Genomic DNA, 5,178 nt, shown 5'->3' with positions numbered 1-5,178 from the left:
AGAGTCGGACACGACTGAAGTGGCTTAGCAGAAGCAGCAGCATATAAAGTTCTAAAACAGGTGAAACTCATCTATGGTGATAGAAGTCAGAATCTTGATTGCCTTTGGGCTCTGAGTAGGAAGCCCAAGGAGACTTTTGTAGGTGCTGAGAAGGTTCTATTTCTTGATTTCCCTGTTGATTACATGGATGGTTACTTAGTAACAATTCATTGAGAGCTGTATATTTATGCCTCTAGTACTTTTCTTTATGTGTGTTATATATTTCAATTTTTAAAAGTTTTTAAAAATGAAAAACTAAAACTAGCAGTCAGGATGTTTCATCATAATGGGAGGCAAAGGTGGGAATTGGGAGCTGTAGGAGAGGGGCAGTGTGGGGAGGAGTGGTTGATACCCAGAATAAGTGTGGAAGAAGTAGAAGTGAATTGGAAGAAGTTTGAGAGCCAACGCAGTGTGGTGGCTAAGAGCACTGACTCTGGTTCCAGGCTGCTGGGGTTTGAATCTGTGCCTCTTACCTTCCTTGCACCTCAAGTTCCTTATCTGTTGAATGAGGTAGTAATACTGCTTACAAAATAGGGTTGTGAAGATAAATGAGATACTATTTGTAGAGTGTTCATAATAAAGTCAAGACATAAAATCATTAATAGTACCAAGCCCATCTTGATTAAATTAAAATGGTGCCCAGGTGAGTGAAAAAGCCTGTACAAAGGCTTGAGGGTTCTAGAAGGCAAGATGCATTTGAAGCATGGCAGAAGCAATTTGTTGTGGCCTAGGTGAAGGATGGTCCTCCAGCACAGGCCAGATCCTGAATGCCAGACTAAGGCTCTTAGACTTTTTTGAACACAGAGATATTGACCTGGGCTCCTGCTATGTTGATTTGCCATCGTTGACCTCCAAGTCATACCTTCTAAGGCTCTCAGGAGAAAGGATTGTTCTATTGAGGTCATGGGAGATGGCAAGGAACCATGATGAGGAAAGAAGGGTTTGCAAAGGAAGGTGGGAGAGGTCAGCTGGACTTAAGTCTGACACCCTACACTCGACCCTGAAGTAACTTTCCTCCCTTAGCAATGGGGAGAAAAAGTTCTCCAAAAAAGGCATGTCCCCTATGAGATAAGCACCAACATCCAACAGGCAGAGCTGCAGTGGGAGAAGGCAGGAGAAACTGTGTCATATACTTCTAGCCACAGTCCTCCATTTTTAATCAACTCCAACATTCCAGGAATGGGAGAACCCTGGCTGCCTTCTGCCTGCGCCCTTCTGTTTACACTCCCTGAGCAGGGGAGGAAATAAGCACATTTTCGAGGATTTTAAAAGTTCCTCATTTCCTCCCATTCCTTTCTCTGGAATAACAGTACTCCACTTCCAGGTGGGCAAAAGCACCTTAGTGGGTTGCTGTGGCCTGCTTAACAAGTCCAGGTTACCTTGAATTGGGAGAAAGAGTGCTATGTTTTACCATTCAATCGTGATTTTAAAAATTTAGCATTTTAAAGTGTGAAATGTAATATACAGATAGAAATGTGCATTAGATGTATTAACAGATAGTTATAAAGTGAACACTCATGTAACTTATCACTGCTCAGCTCAAGAAATAGAACATTAACAATATCTGAAAGCTCCTGTTGTTGTTGTTTAGTCACTAAGTTGTGTCTGACTCTTTGTGACCCTGTGGACTGTAGTATGCCAGGCATTCTGTCCTTCATTATCTCCCAGAGTTTGTTCAAACTCCTGTCCAATGAGTAGGTGATGCCATCCGGCCATTTCATCCTCTGTCGCCCCCTTCTCCTCCTGCCCTCAATCTTTCCCAGCACCAGGGTCTTTTGCAATGAGTCAGCTCTTTGCATCAGGTGTCCCAAGTATTGGAGCTTCAGCTTCAGCATCAGTCCTTCCAATAAATATTCAGGGTTGATTTTCCTTAGGATTGACTCGATGGACATGAGTTTGAGCAAGCTCTGGGAGTTGGTCATGGACAGGGAAGCCTGGCGTGCTGCAGTCCATGGGGTCGCAAAGAGTCGGACATGACTGAATGACTGAACTGATCCCAGGGTTAATGGTGACCTCCAAGAGGGCTTATGCCAGGGGGGACCTTCCAGGACTGCTGCTGCCAGTGCCCCCCTCCCTGTGGTGAGCCTCTGCCAACCCACGCCAACAGGAGACCCTCCAACAGTAGCACGGAGTTTTGGTTCAGTCTTCTGTGTGGTCACTGCTCCTTTTCTCTGGGTCTTGGTGCATGCAAGATTTTGTTTGTGCCCTGCAAGAGTGGAGTCCTTCATTATCTTGTTCCCCCAGTCCTGTGGAAGTCCTATAATCAAATCCTGCTGGCCTTCAAGGTCAGATTCCCTGAAGAGTCCCAGTCCCTTTGTCGAATCCCCAGGCTGGGAAGCCTGACGTGGCGTTCAGAATCTTCACAACAGTGGGAGAACCTCTTTGGTATTACTGTTCTCTAGTTTGTGGGTCACCCACCCGGTGGGTATGGGATTTGATTTTATCATGATTGTGTCCCTCCTACTGTCTCACTGCAGCTTCTTCTTTGTCTTTGGATGTGTGGTATCTTTTTTGGTGAGTTCCGGCATTCTCCTGTTGATGGTTGTTCAGCAGCTAATTGTGATTTTGGTGCTCTCGTAGGATGAGATGAGCACACGTCCTTCTGCTCTGCCATCTTGAATCAGCAGCCTACTCCTTTCCCAATTTTGAACCAGTCCATTGTTCCATGTCTGGTTCTAACTGTTGCTTCTTGACTGGCATACAGGTTTCTTAGGAAACAGGCAAGGTAGTCTGGTATTCCCATTTCTCTAAGAATTTTCCACAGCCTTTTAAAAAAATAATAAATCACATACTTGTCATAAAGAATGTTCTACTTGGTGTCTAAACAATTGGGAATGATTTGGTACATTTCGCACCCATGTTTAACTCTCCTAGTCACTGAACCTAAACAAGTCTTTTACCCCTGGCTTGAATAAAAATACTTCTTTCCAACTTATTCTAGAATTTTTCTTAGGGCCCACTTTCATTTTCTCGACAAACTTTATCTTTTTTGTTATGAACATTTCAAACACAGAGAGTAGTAGCATAAACACACATGCGATCATGATTGGATAATGAATAATATTCTACCATATATGTTTAATCTAGTCCATTTTTTTCTTTTGTTGGAGTATTTCAAAAGCAAATCTCAGACACTGAATTGTACCCATATATACTTCAGTATGCATTTCTAAAAAAGGAGATAATTTAATAAACCACTATTCCATTATTACACTTAAGCATAGCAATAATTCCTTGGACTGTCTAACAATAAGCAAGACCACAATTACCTAATTGTCTTTATAATCAAATGTCTTTTTACAGTAGGCTTGTTCTATTCAGAGCACAGTGCACTGTTTCATATGGCTCTTTAGTGTCCCTTAATCTGGAGCGCTTTGCCCCTTAATCTCTCTTTGCACTTTTTGTGTCATGCCCTTGATTTAATGCAGTTGTGCTGTAGCACGACAAAAGGATCCCCAGGCTTTTTGGCACCAGAGACCAGTTTTGTGGAAGACAATTTTTTCGTGGACTGCGAGGGGGTGGTGGTTTTAGGATGATTTAAATGCATTTCATTTACTGTGCACTTTATTTCTAATCTAATGTTGCCGCTGATCTGACAGGAGGTACAAGCCACAGCCTGGAGGTTGGGAATCACTCCTGTAGAAGGACTCATCTTCTGAATTTGTCTTTTTGCTCCCTTGTGGCGTCATTTAACATGTTATCTACTTCCCATTATTCCTGGAGATGGTCTTAGCTCTGAGGACTCTATTGCATTCAGGTTATTAAGAACACTTCATAGGTGGTGCTGTGAGATTCCTATTTCATACCAGGAGGCATATAATATATGGTGTTTTGCTTTTAATGATGTTAAGATTCATCAGTGAGTTAAGGTGGTAATAGCCTGATACCTCCCTAGGAAATTTCCCCATCAACCTTTCATTTAATGATTTCATCTATTGCTCTTCCCAGGTGATGCAGTGGTTAAGAATCCACCATGCAGGAGATGCAAGAGACGCAAGAGATATGGGTTCATTCCCTGGGTCAGGAAGATCCCCTGGAGTAGGAAATGGCAATTCACTCCAATATTCTTGTCTGGAGAATCCCATGGACAGAGGAGCCTGGAGGGCTACAGTCCATGGGGGTGAAAAGAGTCGGACATGACTGAGCACACACATTGATGATAGTTGCCTGGTTCAGTTATTTTATTAAGATTTTCAGAGTGGCCATTTTTCTAAAATTCTATCACTTTTCGATATTTATTAACTGGCATTTTTATATAAGTGAAAAGTATCCTTTATTAACTCAGGCTATTGGATTGCACAAAATACAGTTAATACAGGAAAGATAACATAAAGATGTAATTCTGTCATTAAGGAATACTAATTTTAGAGCAAGGAGTTGATGCCCTATTGGATCATACTGATATTTCCAATTCAAAATGAATATTCCAAGGTATTTATGCAATTTTAAAAATTTGCACTTCAAAAGTGGCACTTTTATATGGAAGATCTTGGTTCCTAACTACGTTAGGCAATGGCACCCCACTCCAGTACTCTTGCCTAGAAAATCCCGTGGACGGAGGAGCCTGGTAGGCTGCGGTCCATGGGGTCGCTAGAGTCGGACACGACTGAGCGACTTCACTTTCACTTTTCACTTTCATGCATTGGAGAAGGAAATGGCAACCCACTCCAGTGTTCTTGCCTGGAGAATCCCAGGGACGAGGAATCCTGGTGGGCTGCCGTCTCTGGGGTCGCACAGAGTCGGACACGACTGACGCGACTTAGCAGCAGCAGCAGCAACAACATTTATATAATGGCTTCTTTGCAGTAAAGTAACAAAACCAGTATTGCTACCAGCAATTAGACTCCTGAAAGAAGTCTAAACTTTCTTAGCAGCTCTATATGTCCTTGGAATGTATTCCGTTAAGGGCATGCATTCAAAACACGGTGTTCCAAAATTGTTGGAAATAATATATTGTCTTTGGAAGCTATGTCATGAACGTGATATAGTGAGATTTTTTCAGCTCCATTTGTTTTCAATTTTTAGGGATTAAATTTTAATCAAATTTCAATTTTTGAATATGTAAAACATTTTTATGTTTTCAGTATATAGTCTAAACTATATAACTTCCATCCTGTCCCTGCACCTTGTTATGCCACG

This window comes from Bubalus kerabau, chromosome X, assembly GCF_029407905.1.
Source record: "Bubalus kerabau isolate K-KA32 ecotype Philippines breed swamp buffalo chromosome X, PCC_UOA_SB_1v2, whole genome shotgun sequence".
Lineage (NCBI taxonomy): Eukaryota > Metazoa > Chordata > Mammalia > Artiodactyla > Bovidae > Bubalus > Bubalus kerabau.
This window is presented reverse-complemented; position numbering follows the sequence as displayed.